This window comes from Hyla sarda, chromosome 3 (genome assembly GCF_029499605.1).
Source record: "Hyla sarda isolate aHylSar1 chromosome 3, aHylSar1.hap1, whole genome shotgun sequence".
Classification (NCBI taxonomy): domain Eukaryota; kingdom Metazoa; phylum Chordata; class Amphibia; order Anura; family Hylidae; genus Hyla; species Hyla sarda.
Genome location: NC_079191.1, coordinates 49,516,236 through 49,531,775, shown reverse-complemented (window position 1 = coordinate 49,531,775; position 15,540 = coordinate 49,516,236). Strand labels below are relative to the sequence as shown.

General features: G+C 43.2%; 1 protein-coding gene across 3 annotated transcripts in view; it reads right to left on the bottom strand.

Annotated features, from left to right (window-relative positions):
• HPCAL1 (hippocalcin like 1) overlaps positions 1-15,540 on the bottom strand; it is a 198,026-nt gene that overhangs the window by 54,181 nt on the left and 128,305 nt on the right. The gene's annotated exons all lie outside the window — the stretch shown is intronic.

The following is a 15,540-nucleotide window of genomic DNA, read 5'->3' as shown; positions in this document are numbered from 1 at the left end:
TTAGGCAGCATAGTTGTCCCCCAGATTAGGAGCATAGTTGTCCCCCAGATTAGGAGCATAGTTGTCCCCCAGATTAGGCAGCATAGTTGTCCCCCAGATTAGGCAGCATAGTTGTCCCCCAGATTAGGAGCATAGTTGTCCCCCAGATTAGGAGCATAGTTGTCCCCCAGATTAGGAGCATAGTTGTCCCCCAGATTAGGAGCATAGTTGTCCCCCAGATTAGGCAGCATAGTTGTCCCCCAGATTAGGCAGCATAGTTGTCCCCCAGATTAGGCAGCATAGTTGTCCCCCAGATTAGGCAGCATAGTTGTCCCCCAGATTAGGCAGCATAGTTGTCCCCCAGATTAGGCAGTTTACCCCCCCCCCCCCCCCCCCTACACACACACACACACAAATATACACAGACACATAGAGACACAGACACATATATACAGACACATATATACAGACACATATAAACACAGACACATATAAACACAGACACATATATACACACAGACACATATATACACACAGACACATACACAGACACATATATACAGACACATATATACACACACACACATATATACACACAGACACTCACCCGCCCTGCGCAGCAGATGGAGACAGAATACACGGCCTCTCCCCTCCCTGCTCTGCCTATGGAGGGTTGTAAAACTGCACGGGGCAGAGGGAAGGAGGGGGAGGGGAGAGAGGAGACAGGAGGTGCCCGCCCCCCTCCCCAGCACTGTACAGTCTCTTCCTGTCATCGCACGGAGCTCTCCCTGTCACAGGCTGCTGGTGTCAGACCTGGGCATTGTACGGCCGGTCATGAAAGAAGTGCTCTTCTGGGGATGCTGCTCCGTCCGCCCCTGTCAGTGAATGAAAAATACCGGCCATTGCATGGCCGGTATTTTTCATCCAAACTTACCGGCACAGCCCGGAATGTAGATGAAAATACCGGCTGTGCCGGTAAAATACCGGCAGGGTGGCAACCCTAGATACAGAGCCCCTGGTCCCTCAATAAGTACGGTTCATACAGAGCCCCTGGTCTCCCAATAAGTATGGGTCATACAGAGCCCCTGGTCTCTCAATATGTATGGGTCATACAGAGCCCCTGGTCTCTCAATAAGTATGGATCATACAGAGCCCTTGGTCTCTCAACAGGTATGGGCCATACAGAGCGGATGGTCTCTCAATAAGTTTGATGGTGTTGACTGGACTGTATTTCGTATAGTAGAATGTAAAGTACACGCGGATAAAGAGGCCAAACATATACCTAAATATGCAACAATTACAAAGTGCACAGAACAATAAAAAAAGATCTGTACAAGCTGAACAGACAGCATGTGCATATAGAGTAAAATTGAATACACCGTAGCTCCAGACTTCCGTTACACCACACCTCCGACGCATTTCACCAGAAAACCTTCATCCAGGAGTCATTACATAATACTGCAAGCAACATATTCACCTTTTTTATACTAAAGTGACAGTAGTCATGTTATACTCTTATCCTAATGTTTACTTTGCATAACTTCTACAAAGGCCACACTCATAGGCTAAAGGGCCTTGCTATCCTCCCCCTGGTTGGTGCTTCAATAGCAAAAAATCTAACCATAAATTTACACAAAATACTTAAACTTTAGTAAGGAGCTGGCACCATGCTGACAAGCAAATGCAATATTACAATGCAAAATTGCATAGGTGGACCCTGCACTGTGGCCCTAGGTCAGTAGCCTGAAACGGTGGCCCTTCAGATGTTGCAAAACTTTAACTCCCAGCATGCCCGGACAGCCGTTGGCTGTCCGGGAATGCTGCGAGTTAAAGTTTTGCAGCATCTGGAGGGCCACAGTTTCAGACTACTGCCCTGGGTGATCCATTTGTTGATGTATGGTGCCTTCATAATGCACTAGATTTACCTGAGAAGCAATGTTTCTATGGATGAATACCTGCAGTTAAAACACTGCATTTGTACCACTGTATAATTCTACAAGAAAAAACAATAACTACTGTATGCCTTCATGTAAGACCGGTACAGTATGGAGTCCACAGAAGTAGACACGGTGTTATAGATCTATACAAGATGGAACAGTCATATGTTTGGTGGAATAGATCGGACTATACCAAATAGAATAAAATGGTAATAACGTCAACTGAGTACAAGACTAATGGAACTCATCTTGTGAAGGTTCAGTCAGACGCCATTGGACTGTAATGCTATGGATAAGACAAATGTTAAAGTGTACTTGTTGTTAACAAAAGCTTTAAATATAATGTAGATAATATTATTATATGTCTATTTGTAATTTACATTGGTTTAAAAATTGTGTATATTTTTGGGTGAAAAATTCAGGAAGTGAGGGCAGGACAAGCAGGGCTCTGTGCAGGCTCCCGAGTTGTCAATCATCCTGCTGTGTGGGGCGTGACATAGAGCCTCACTGCACAGAGTCCTGCTTGTCCTCAGTGTACAGAGCCCTGCTGGTCCTCGGTGCACAGAGTCCTGCTTATCCTCACTGCACAGAGCCCTGCTTGTCCTCACTGCACAGAGCCCTGCTTGTCCTCACTGCACAGACACCTGCTTGTCCTCACTGCACAGAGCCCTGCTTGTCCTCACTGCACAGAGCCCTGCTTGTCCTCACTGCACAGAGCCCTGCTTGTCCTCACTGCACAGAGCCCTGCTTGTCCTCACTGCGCAGAGCCCTGCTTGTCTTCAGTGCACAGAGCCCTGCTTGTCCTCAGTGTACAGAGCCCTGCTTGTCCTCAGTGCACAGAGCCCTGCTTGTTCTCAGTCTACAGAGCCCTGCTTGTCCTCAGTGTACAGAGCCCTGCTTGTCCTCAGTGTACAGAGCCCTGCTTGTCCTCACTGCACAGAGCCCTGCTTGTCCTCACTGGACAGAGCCCTGCTTGTCCTCACTACACAGAGCCCTGCTTGTCCTCAGTGTACAGAGCCCTGCTTGTCCTCAGTGTACAGAGCCCTGCTTGTCCTCAGTGCACAGAGCCCTGCTTGTCCTCAGTGTACAGAGCCCTGCTCAGTGTACAGAGCCCTGCTTGTCCTCAGTGTACAGAGCCCTGCTTGTCCTAAGTGTACAGAGCCCTCCTTGTCCTCACTGCACAGAGCCCTGCTTGTCCTCAGTGTACAGAGCCCTGCTTGTCCTCACTGCACAGAGCCCCGCTTGTCCTCACTGGACAAAGCCCTGCTTGTCCTCACTGCACAAAGCCCTGCTTGTCCTCAGTGTACAGAGCCCTGCTTGTCCTCAGTGTGCAGAGCCCTGCTTGTCATCACTGCACAGAGCCCTGCTTGTCCTCACTGGACAGAGCCCTGCTTGTCCTCACTGGACAGAGCCCTGCTTGTCCTCAGTGCACAGAGCCCTGCTTGTCCACACTGCACAGAGCCCTGTTTGTACTCAGTGTACAGAGCCCTGCTTGTCCTCAGTGTACAGAGCCCTGCTTGTCCTCAGTGTACAGAGCCCTGCTTGTCCTCAGTGCACAGAGCCCTGCTTGTCCTCAGTGTATAGAGCCCTGCTCAGTGTACAGAGCCCTGCTTGTCCTCAGTGTACAGAGCCCTCCTTGTCCTCACTGCACAGAGCCCTGCTTGTCCTCAGTGTACAGAGCCCTGCTTGTCCTCAGTGTACAGAGCCCTGCTTGCCCTCAGAGTCCTAAAATAACGGGCATTGTTCAACAACCCAGAACTTCATGTTTCTAAAGCTTCTTTTGTATAATACATTTTATTTCCAGAGCAGATATCTTGGAGAAGACACTACAGTTCACACACACACACACACACACACACACACATATATATAATTTTTTTATTAATTAATTTATTCTTATTTTATTTGTAGATTTTATATGCTAGTATAACTGAGAAGAATATAGAAAGTGCCTAGAAGAGTCACAGAACTAAAACACACTGCTACTGGTATAAGCTTTGATTTGCACAGCTCCATTAGATGTTGTATCATAGAGATGTCCTCCCAGGAGTACTCCGGTGAAAAACTTTTTTTTTTTTAAATCAACTGGTGCCAGAAAGTTAAACAGATTTGTAAATTACTTCTATTAAAAAATCTTAATCCTTCCTGTACTTATTAGCTGCTGAATACTACAGTGGAAATTCTTTTCCGTTTGAAACACAGAGCTGTCTGCTGACATCATGAGAACAGTGCTCTCTGCTGACATTTCTGTCCATTTTAGGAACTGCCCAGCGTAAAAGGAAATCCCCATAGCAAACATATGCTGTTCTGAAAAGTTCCTAAAATGAACAGAGATGTCAGCAGAGAGCACTGTGCTCGTGATGTCAGCAGACAGCTCTGTGTTTCAAAAAGAAAATAATTTCCGCTGTAGTATTCAGCAGCTAATAAGTACAGGAAGGATTAAGATTTTTTTTATAGAAGTAATTTACAAATCTGTTTAACTTTCTGGCACCAGTAAAAGTTTTTCACCGGAGTACCCCTTTAAGGACCAAGCCCATTTTGACCTTAAAGCGTACCTGTCATAGTGCAAAAAAGAAAAAGAAAAAAAGGGATATGTTACTCAGGACCCAATACTGTTTTCTTGTGTCACCAATTGTACTTGTAATGACATCACATATATTACAACAATCTGTGTCGAAACATGTGTGGTGAAAAACGCCATTTTGTAAATTTTGGGGGCTTACGTTTTTACGCAGTGCACTTTTCACTAAAAATTATACGTTATCTTTATTCTGTAGATCCATATGGTTACAATGATACCCAATTTATGTAGGTTTTACAACTTAAAAAGAAGATAACTACATGCACCAAAATCAGTGGCCGACATTTATCAATGAGTTTACACCTTTTTTTCTCCGTACAAAAGGCGCACTGTGTGTTATTTTGTGCCTTTTGATGGTAGAATATTTTTGTCATTCCAGATGTTTTGGAGTTTTGGGCCAGTATGTTTAAAATTGTCATCTTCTGACCCCTATAACTTTTTTTTTATTTTTCCCGCATACAGGGCTATATGAGAGCGAATTTTTTGTGCCGTAGTCTCTAGTTTGTTTTGATGAGACTTTTTAAATTTTTTTTTTGGCATATGAAGTGAACAAAAATGCACAAACTTGGTATTTTTTGGTATTTTTTACATTTACGCCATCGATCGTGCGGTTTAACTAACCTTATATTTTGATATATTCAGATATTTATGTGATACCACATAAGTTTGTGTTTATTTTCAATAACATTATTTTATTAAAAAATGGGAAATGGGGAGTGATTCAAAGTTTTATTAGGTAAAGGACTTAATCACATTTATTAACTTTTTTTTTTCTTTTTTACTTATTTTTTTTAGTCCCCATAGGGGGCTATAAAATTTAAATTTTTTTTTTGATTGCATATACTGTTCAATTCTATGCCATTGCATAGCATTAATCTTTGTTATCGGTGCTCTGCTGATATAGCCTGCCATGGATGGCTGGGAGCTTCAGAGCACTGATCGGACGGTGAGGAGGCAGGTAAGGGCCCACCTACCATCCTCTCAGCTGATCAAGTGTAGTATGTGCCACTTTTGAGCACTATAGAGCAGTGTTTCCCAACCAGGGTGCCTCGAGCTGTTGCAAAACTACAACTCCCAGCATGGGATCCAATGTGTTGCCAAACGGGCATCATCACTAGGGCAATCTATTCCCTCATATTATGTACATTAAAAACGGACGACAAACCCATATGGCTTAGGATTTGTTCCCATTGCAGTTGGATTCCGCTATTAGGAGTTTTATTGGCAATGCCGTCAAAATGACAGTAGTTTAACGGAGGAAAAAAACGGCTGTCCAGGCATGCTGGGAGCTGAAGTTTTGCAGCATCTGGAGGGCCACAGTTTGAGACCACTGGGTTAGATCTATGTAATACTTCGTAAGTAACATCTTCTGATTCCCTGCAGACGTTTTTAAGATCTAATATGCTTTTATATTTGTTAGATGCTTTTTGATCTTAGATTGTGACCAGGTGATGTTTTAGATGTTATGATTTCACAAGCCACAGGATTGGTTAGTCTTGTCATATGGCATCCCATTTAGACCAGGTCAAAATGAGCGTAACATTGGTACGACTAAAGGCGCCAAGATTGTTTTAAACGTGTCACCGTTATTATGTATTCACATGTATGTAATGTCCTGCACGTTTATGAAATTAAACTGTGATTTTAAAGCATACCTGTCAAATGAATACGTTACTCACTACCTAATCCTGACCATATAGACCTAATTTTCATGCCTTTATCACCTATATTTAATATAAAAATCCCTCTTTTCATTAGTTCACAGTGTTAGAAATCCTCTCAGGGGAAGGGGGCGTCCCCCTCCTTGTGGTGGTGGGAGGTGATTGGTGTGTCTGCTCATGCAGCCTTGTCTATGAGTCATCTCTTGTCCATGATTCATAGACAAGCCTGATACTGCTGCAGGACTGGTTAGTGTCCCAGTAGATATGGTGACCCCTAGTGGTGGGATTTTTAGGAGCCGTTTTCTTTATTAAAAATTCAATATATTTTAAACAACCATTTAACAAAAGGTCTTTAATTTTCATCAGTAGCAACATATAATTTTAATTTTTTGGGGGGATCTGACAGTACCCATTTAAGTGCTTTCATCCACATTGGACATTTTACTATGTTTTTTCAAGTTTTCTCTGTCAGGGTGCTTGCCAGCATTAGTTCGAGAAGCAAACTCTTAATAGTGTGAGCAAAACATTTTTTTATATTATGTATAGGATTTCAAAGGTCACCTTTTTTTTTATTTTTATCAAAGAGTATTTTTTGTTAGTGGGAGTTTCAATGGGTCAATAATCTGGCAGAATGACACAGCCTGGAATTGGCAGCAGCACAAGGAGACCATATAGTGGCAGAACAACCCATGTCTGAAGGTGGCAACAGCCTGACAAGACCATAGGACCTCACATTAGAGAAGATTAAAGATATTTTTGAAATAGTAAATTGAAGATTTTAGATATATTAACATTTTAAAAGTTTAATTTAAGGTGCCAACAGCATAAGGAGAACATATGGTGGCACAACGACACAGCCTCTAGCTGGCAGCAGCATGAGTAGACAATAGGGCTTCACAATCCCTAAGATTAAAAGATGAATTTTAAAATTGAAATTGAAGATTTATGGCAGCTAGTGCTACCATAACATATTTTTAGGTAATGTCCGAGGCCCAGCAGCATCAGTAAATTATATAGTGGCTGAATGGCACAGCTTGGAGCTGGCGGCAGCATGACTAGACAATAGGGCTTCACAATCCCTAAGATTAAAAGATGAATTTTAAAATTGGAAGATTTTGAAATTTAAGATTACACTGCGAAGTTTTAATGTCCTGGACCCCGGCTTGTGGTTATAAAGGACCAAATCTAACAAGGAGTCACATGTCACACGGCGGCACATTGACAGAGCCTGGAGGTGGCGTCAGTATGAGGAGACCTTATAGTGGCTGAATGACCGCCTGGAGTTTGTGGCAGCATGAAGAGACCATATCGTGGCTGAAGGGCATAGACTGGAATTGGCGGCAGCATGAGGAGACCATATAGTGTCTGAATGGCACAGCCTGGAGGTGGCTGAAGCATGAGGAGACCATATAGTGGCTGAATGGCACAGCCTGCAGGTGGTGAAGCATGAGGAGACCATATAGTGCCTGAATGACACAGCCTGGAGGTGGCTGATGCACGAGGAGACAATATAGTAGATAAATGGCACAGCCTGGAGGTTGCTGCAGCAGCATCAGGAGTCCTGAAAGTGACCCGGAGATAGAGTGGTGTGGTGGGTGGCAATACCAGTACCCGGTGAAGAAGGTGGGTGAAAAAAGGTCTGATGCGGAGGAATGTTTGTAACTGGGGAGCAGCACCTTAAATCTGTTTGGCACTATCCATATCTGTGAAGTGTTGGTGTGGCACCATGGTCAATCTACTCTGATGCATCAGGCATTGCTGGGTGGAAATCCTGGCTGATCCATGCCTGATTCATCTTCACAAAAGGTCAGTCTCTCCACATTTTTCGTGGACAGACAAGTTCTCCTTGGAGTGACTATGGCCCCCGCTGCACTAAACACCCGCTCTGATGGCACACTACTGGCCAGGCAGGACAGCTTTTTCAGGGCAAACTCTGCTAGTTGCAGCCACAAATTAAGTTTGGCTGCCAAGAAGTCCAGCGGATCTTCAAGGTGTGTTGGCATGGGCATGTCAAGGTATTCCACCAACTACTGGTACAGGTCCTGCTCCAGGTCTACCTGCTACTGATGAGTTGCTTCACTATGCGGGTGAAGAAAGGTACTCATCAGTGACTGTAGACTCAGGCTGCTGCTGATGGAGCTGGTACTGCTCCTGCCACCCCACCCCTCCCTAGCAGCCATGGCAGTGGAAGGTGAGCGCAGGGGGCCCCCTGATTTAGACCTGCGAGAGGATGGACGATGGCGCCGATAGCCATTGGCCAACTGACTACATAGGATGCCACTGTAGTAGGTCAGTTTGTCCTCCCTCTCAGTGGGTGTAAAAAAAGCCCCTAAAAAACTGCCACCGTCCCCAGGAACCCCTGTTCCACTACCTCCCAGGAAAGTAGGCTGCCGCAAAGCAGGTGGTCTCCCCCGGGCATATTTGGCTCCAGAATTTCCACTTCTGCCACCATGCTGACTTCCAACCATGCTACCACCTTGCTGGCTCAGCAACCTGCAACCCTCTTCTCCTGATGATGATGAAACCCCTTCTGCACCCTGCTCCCAAGTGCGATCGGCTTCATCATTATCGAGTTGTGTCTGTCACTGATATCCTCCTCAGGTTCCTCAACAGTGTCTGCGTCAGGACCCTGAGTGCTGGCAACACCGCCTCCCACATCAAACTCCTCATCACTACTTGCCCGCCAAGTGGTGGATGTCTTCTCCAACTCTTGGCTGGGCAGTAGCTGCTTACTGTCCTCTATTAGATCGTCCTCACTGAATAGTGGAGCTGAACCCACAGCATAAGATACTTATTTAGGGGAGGAAACAGCACAGGACAGAGGCAATGGGAGGAAAGGGACTGCTCCTGGGCCATGCCAACTGAGAGTTGTGTCTGAGGAACCCACCGACTGTTGACTGGGGGTAAAAGATGTCACTTGTGATGGAGTTGTTGACCAATCGATGTCGGCAGATGGGTTGCTGGTTGAGACACGACCGATAGCTGAGACCGGGAGCTCAGGCATCTTGCTGCGACTCCTGCTGCCACTCGCTCCTAGTCTGCTGCGACCTCTGCCTGATGAATTTAGGCCTCTGCCACTCCTCTGTGCACGTCCTGGCACTTCTCAGCTTGACATACTTACTGCGTCAATGAGAGTAGTACAATACGCTTCACTACGCTTAAAACAGTAACAGTGTACTTTTGGCTGTCCTTTCACAGTATCTAAGCCCTTGACAGATTAACAGGTACAAAATAGTACACTATTTAGATGTAGGTATGTGGTATGCACTTATGAGGGCAGAAAAATTAGCTACAGTACACTTAAAAAAGTATCTGAGTACAACACCAGCCGGTGAGTACTTTTGCCTGGCCTTTCACGGTATCTAGGTCCTTGACAGATTAACAGGTACAAAATAGTACACTTATGAGGGCAGAAAAATGTGCTATAGTACGCTTAAAAAAACATATTGGAGGAAAACACCAGCCGGTGATTACTTTTGGCAGTGTCTAGGCCCTTGACAGTGTCTAGGCCCTTGACAGATTAACAGGTACAAAATAGTGATGAGCGGTATATGCCATATTGGAATTCGCGATATTTCGCGAATATATTGACGGCCGTCACACCCCCTCCCATAGGCATGAATGGAGGGGCATGGCTTGATGTCACTGGGGCGTGGCCATGACATTACAACCAAGTCTCGGAGGCAGCGCCCGACACAGAATGCCGGGGGCTGCACTGAGATTGCAGGGGTCCCCAGCGGCGGGACCCCTGCGATCATACATCTTACTCTGTATAAGTATACCTGTTGAAGGAATCAGTCTACCTACTAATGTGTATGGGGGCCTCCTGACTCCCCTTAGAGATGGTGTCAGAGGAGAGAATGTATGTGCATGAATCCTTCTGCATGCTTGGTTACCGACAAGAATACCTCAGATCCACATCAAGTTAAAACACAGCCTTTAATAAATCAGATTAAAAAACACATGACTAAGCACAAACTAAAATAATGACCAAAAAGATGAAAAATGTCTGCTGCTAGGAACCAAGAGTGGCAAAATAAATGTGATGTGCTACAATAGGAGCTCTGAAGTGTTATAGTCAAAAATATATGTCAGGATAAATAACAGTCCTCTATAATATATTTGTTAATTTAAATAACAGTCCTATATACTTGATGAGAGGAACGATGTCTACCTGTCAACAGGTGGTCAGCATATGCAATTGTAGAGGAAAATGGAGGGTATTGTGCAGACTAGGTCTAAAGGCACCTGTACCTCTGTCCCTGCCTGTTGAGGGACCCACCTCCTGAACAGGGTGGCCTCAACCATGGTGATGGACCCTTTCCTATCCTAAGTGAGGGATAAAACAACAAAACAGGAAGGAAAGGGTAATAGTGGTGATGAGTATAACACTTCAGAGCTCCATAAAAAATAAAATAAAAAGTGAGATAAAATCTCCAATGAACGCAATTCCCAAATCCAACGCGTTTCACCTGTCAAATTGCCACAGGATCATCAGGGAATGTAAACACTAATAGTCAGATAAGATTGAGAGTTTTATAAAAAATAAACAGTTTCAAAAGAAATTTCAGGTGAATACTCTGAGCTTGTAGATGTTAGAACAAATCACAACATATATGGTTAGAGACCAGCTGCTGCAAAGTGACAATGCACTCACAATGGCATTGATAACAATAGTATAGTAAATGAACCATGTATGTGTCACGTTCATTGGAAAAGTATTCACAGCTGGGCTAATGGCCCATATATATTAGCATACGGAATTGCCTGCCCCATATCAGTACTTCTATACATTTGCAAACATCGGAAAATAAGTAGACATTGATAATGCTAAAGAACGTAGTAATAAACAGACAGATGGTATCCACTAAGAATGTAGCAGAAGTAATAAAAGGCAGATACTAAGCAAATTCCAGCTAGTCAGATGCAAAGTTTCAACTGTAATAGATGAAGAAATCCATAGTGTGTAATGGCACTTAGCCCCATGATGGCAGGACACGGCATCCCTGTGACAGGTCAGCGTCACGTTAAATCCTGTTGTATTCTAGATCAGCGCAACTATTTATGCTTCGCTCTGCCGGGTTACAACTGCCGGTTATAGCAGTGTGCCACAAGTGGTACGCTGCAGTGAGATTACTAGGGATTCCGGAACTAAAAAAAGTACACAGATCCAAAGACCGTAAGTGACACAAATGCCGGATGTGACGGCATTCGTGTCAGTGTGGTGTAATATTTGCGTTCCAGATGCCGGAAGTAATGCGTTACCATGACAATACTACAATACATACTTTCTATGGAAATGATCAATATCACAGTATGCATAACATCTCGTGCTTGACAGTCAGGGACATTATCAAGAGAGTAACATAAAAATGTGGGAAAGCACCAAACATAATTAAATAATTAAATTACTCCTACTACATGCTTACGATTGTGGAGCAATATGTAAATTATAACCTTTACTAGGTCAGTTTTATAGGGAAGGAAACAATAAAGAATAAAGTAAAATAAAGAATAACATTGGGCCAAATATACTCCATCAAAGTACTAAGGACAAAGATATATAACCAAATATTACAGAGTTGATAATGTAAAAATTAATAAAGGCATAGATAACACAGTGCCGTGTGATAATAGGTAAACAGACACTACCCAATTCACATCTGGCTCCATGAATAGGGATATTAATGATAAGTAAAAAGACTGTCAATAGAAAAATAAACTCACATATAGATCAAGATGTACAGTTAAAGAATTATTTGAAGGCTCATAGGGTTCTTGAGTACCCGAATTTAAATAAAGAAGGTGAAAGATAAACATTCATTCAGGACCCTAGGAGTGACCGTACCAAGTCTATAAATCCATTGGGTTTCTTTCTGTAGTAGACGCCGATCAATGTCGCCCATTCTGATATTTTGTTGGATCAAATCTAGTACCTGGAATTGTACCGCCTGAGGGGAGGAGACATGCATAGTCCTCATGTGATTAGATAGGGGTTTATCAATATGCGACGCCTTATTTCTCTCTTCGTTTTTCCTACATAAACCAATGGACAAGGACATTGACATACATAGATCACATTTCGTGTCTTACAGTTCACAAAATCTCTACTGATGTATCTGTTTCCATTTTTAGGGCTCTCAAAGTATTTTGTAACTTATGTATTCACATCCCTTACAGGATCCACAGCGGTATGTCCCTACAACCTTACGGTCCAGCCATGTGCTTCTTGTGGGAGGTGGCAAAAGGTGACTATGTGTGAGGTGGTCCCCCAGGTTTTTCCCCCGTCTATATGTAATTTGGGGTCGACTGCCCACCAAATCAGCTACTGCCGGATCTGATGTCAAAATGGGACAGAACTGGATGATGATTTATCTGATTGATGTAGCTGCTGTGTCAAAGGTCCCAAGGATCCCCAGGGTGTTATCATCTTTTTTGTTGTTGTTTGGGGTATTAGTAGTGTGCTATGATCTCTTTTTGTAGCCTCATTGTATGCTTTTTTTTTTAGGATTTGATCAGGACCGGAAAGATTCATACCTAGAGGAATTTCTCCTCATACGAAGATATTGGGCCTTTTGAATACCCCGTTTGAGGGCGAGTGGGTGATGACCATGCCACTTTAAAAAATTGTTACCAGCTGTGGGTTTTCTGTAGACGCATGTGTCAATGCGTCCCTCTGAGTTTATTTTGTAAATAAACATCCAAAAAGCAGAGAGCGTCCTTATGGATCTCGTAGGTGAAATTGAGACCCAGTTAGTTAATATTCAATTCCTGGCCAAATTCGATGAAGTGCTCTTTTTCTCCAGTCCAGATTATTATCACATCATTGATATACCTTCCCCAGAAGTATTAACATGGTTGATACTTATCATAGGCCTCCCTCAACACAACAGATCCCTCCCACCATCCCAGGTAGATGTTTTCATAAGTTGGTGCTGCCGGGCTGCCCATGGCAGTACCCCTGAGCTGGTGGAAGATCTATGTGTTAAATGTGAAATAGTTTTTAGTGAGGACAAATTGGAGCAACTTCAAACTTACTTTTTTAAGTTCTGGACTCCCTAGTAATCTAACTGCAGCGTACCACTTCCGGCACGCTGCTGTAACTGGAAGTCGGAACCCAACCGCGCGAAGCATAAATAGTTGCGCTGATCTAGTATACAACAGGATTTAACGTGACAAGACCCTCGTGCGCTGACCTGTCGCAGGGATGCCTTGTCCTGCCATCATGGGGCTAAGTGCCATTACACACTATGGATTTCTTCATCTATTACAGTTGAAACTTTGCATCTGACTAGCTGGAATTTGCTTAGTATCTGCCTTTTATTACTCCTGCTACATTCTTAGTGGATACCATCTGTCTGTTTATTACTATCATCTATCATCATCTATGTCTACTTATTTTCCGATGTTTATAAATGTATAGAAGTACTGATATAGGGCAGGCATTTCCATATGCTAATATATATGGGCCATTAGCCCAGCTATGAATGTGACACATACACGGTTCATTTACTATACTATTGTTATCAATGCCATAGTGAGTGCATTGTCACTTTGCAGCAGCTGGTCTCTAACCATATATGTTGTGATTTGTTCTGACATCTACAAATTCAGAGTATTAACCTGAATTTCTATTGGAACTGTTTATATATATATATATATATATATATATATATATTTTTTTTTTTTTTTATAAAACTCTCAATCTTATCTGACTATTAGTGTTTACATTCCCTGATGATCCTGTGGCGATCTGACAAGTGAAACGCGTTGGAATTGGGAATTGCGTTCATTGGAGATTTTATCTCACTTGTGTGTATTTTTGTTTTTTTATGGAGCTCCGAAGTGCTGTCCTCATTACCACTATTACCCTTTCCTTCCTGTTTTGTTGTTTTATCCCTCGCTTAGGATAGGAAAGGGTCCGTCACCGTGGTTGAGGCCACCCTGTTAAGGAGGTGGGTCCCTCAAAAGGCAGGGACAGAGGGAAAGGGTGCCTTTAGACCTAGTGGGCACAATACCCTCCATTTTCCTCTACAATTGCATATGCTGAAAACCTGTTAACAGGTAGACATCCTCCCTCTCATCTAGTATATGGGACTGTTATTTAAATTGACAAACATTTTTGTCTATAAAACTTCAGCACTTCTATTGCAGCACATCACATTTATTTTGTCACTATTGGTTTCTGGCAGCACACATTTTTCTTCTTTTTGGTCATTATTTCAGTTAGTGCTTAGTCATGTGTTTTTTAATCTGATTTATTAAAGGCTAGGTTTTAACTTGATGTTGATCAGAGGTATTCTTGTCGGTGATCACAGTGTTTTCAATACCTCATGACCTCTCTTCATTGGAATTGGACCTCTGATCATACAATGTTTGGCTGACAGCCATCCAAAATGTATGGCCAGCGTAAAGAAAAAGTTGCAGGTTATGTTACTGCTAATTCTTCTATCACTCTGTCATTTGAGTGTTACATGAAAGCACCTTGTTCTTATATGATCACAAGGTCACTGCTTGCTACAATTTCAACACACTTCCCTCCTGCTGCAGTCATAATTCTCATCATCTGACACACAGTTCCATCATGTGGATTTAGGATGACGTGTCAGTAACTATTTCATGACTGTGCAGTGGTCTCATGCCTTCTTGACCTAACTTGAGTTGACATGTCAATGTTACTTCACAGTCACCATACTCATCGGGGCAGTCCTGGAGGCTTCTGCCTGCCCCGTCGGCCTTGATAGATCTCTATCTACACCCAAATACATCTATCAAGGCTGGTGGGGCAGGGAGAAGCGGGGACCACACAGATGATTCATGATTCAGGCACCATCAAAATTAGGAACTACAGGTTCCTCAAAGCTCATTGAATGGTTGGTCATAGAATAGATGATTTCTGCTGAAAAGAACACAGACGTTTGGTTCATCAGTAATCCGATCTTTTTGTGGATTCTGCAGTGCTATACATTGGCAAAATTACCAAGAAGTTTTTACATTTTTTAATAAACTAGGAAGTAATGTAAAAATGTTTAACCCTGCCAATTTATTCTTTGGTAAAGTATAACCAGAGTAATGAGATTTCCAGGAAAGCTTTGCGGTAAGCTCGAGGGCCATTATGTGCTTCCCATTAGCATTTAGCGAAAGATCCAGAACTACAATTGTAAATTACTAAACTGGCACCTACCCAGGCCATGGCAGAACATTTGCCTGCCTGCAGTCCTAAAAGGGTCTCCAGGGTCCCAGTAATGTTCTCTGCTTATTATCAATAAAGAGAATCCAGGCCTGTAGTCTGGTCTTATTATATTGTAGAAAGAAGCTTCAATATTTCTCAAGCAGCGATGATGCCAATGCTCTGCAGCTATAGTAAATAGGAGCCATCACT